This window comes from Pteropus alecto, unplaced genomic scaffold (assembly GCF_000325575.1).
Source record: "Pteropus alecto unplaced genomic scaffold, ASM32557v1 scaffold55, whole genome shotgun sequence".
Lineage (NCBI taxonomy): Eukaryota > Metazoa > Chordata > Mammalia > Chiroptera > Pteropodidae > Pteropus > Pteropus alecto.
In genome coordinates, this window is record NW_006436813.1 from 691,994 (window position 1) to 693,365 (window position 1,372).

A 1,372-nucleotide genomic window follows, 5' to 3' on the forward strand; every position below is an offset into this window, starting at 1 on the left:
AGGGACATGATCTACTGCTTATGTGCCACACATTGACTGGGGCCTTGGGGCCTTATTAGAATGGCAGGGGGCTGGCTGGAGGAAGTAAGGTGAAGTGTATTGATAGTTAAAAACAAAACCTTAGGCCAGTTCTGATGGTGCTTTGTATCATTATGTACTGCTTACTTTTTAAATTGTGAAAACACAGCCAATATGTGTATTCTATATAGGAGTATCTTCCAGTTGACAAGAGTTATTTCATGTTGGAACAGTATGTTCAGTTAGCTACTCAGGATTTGGCAACACTGTATGTATAGTGGTTACTTAACAAGGCTAGTCTTCCAAGGCTTAGATTATTCAGAATGCACCAGAGGAAGATTGTTGTTAGCAGTCTGTAAAACATAGTCATGAAGTATATCTGTGTGTCCGCGTGGAAATGTAATCACAGTCCCAGTGGCAGGCAGAGGAGCTGTTTGAGGCTCCAGAAATACCACTTCCTTGCTGCAGCGGTAAGGTTCTCCCTTTCATCATACCTGTGGGCAAGGCTGTGCATTGCAGCATAAGTCATTGTAATTAAAGACTACAAGACTGCTTAAATAAAGATAGAACATCCATATATACTGTAGTATACAGAACAGAATGCTATACGATAGAATGAGGTAGATCTTGGGTACTAGTATAACATCTCCAGGATAATTAAGTGGGGGAAAAAAACACAATATAGAGCAATAGGCCACTACTATTCATATAAATGAGAGGTCTGCATATTTACATGTGCTTATACATACATTGTCTGTCTCTGAAAGAATACATAATCTGGTGGCCTCTGGAGAGGAGAACCGAGATACTAGGGAATCAAGGGTAGGAAGGGAACTTGTTTTGCAGTGTGTTCTCATTGGCACTGTTTGCATTTTTTTCTGGTATACATCCATATTAATATTACCTTTTAAAAAAGCATACATTTCCTTAGCATCTTATACTGCACTCAAAAGTAGGGTAGCAGTGCCTTTTGAGGTAGCATTGCTTTGAAATTTGCACAATTTCCCTTACACTTCTCTTCCCGCATTCCTTTCTTTTGCAAACATAGTGAATATGTATTTGGTTTACACCTTGGAGTACTAGAAAGAACACCAGCTTTGCAGTCAGATCAGACCTATGCCTACAGCTTATTGGCTGGTATTATTTGGTGTAAGTTATTTAACCTTTCAAAATCCTAGTTTTCTCCTGTAGGCTGTGGGAACATATAGCTCAGATCTGTTCTGAGAATTAAATAAGAAAATGTACTTAATGTGCTAGCATAGTGACGGGCACGTATATAAATGATAGTATATATATAAATGATAATTATTTGTGTTTTAATTGGATAACTAAAGGCCTTTTTCAAATGTTAAAA

At 38.0% G+C, this 1,372-nt stretch overlaps 1 protein-coding gene across 4 annotated transcripts in view; it reads left to right on the plus strand.

The window, feature by feature from the left end:
* SEPT10 (septin 10) overlaps nucleotides 1-1,372 on the plus strand; it is a 67,509-nt gene that overhangs the window by 20,692 nt on the left and 45,445 nt on the right. The window lies entirely within an intron of this gene.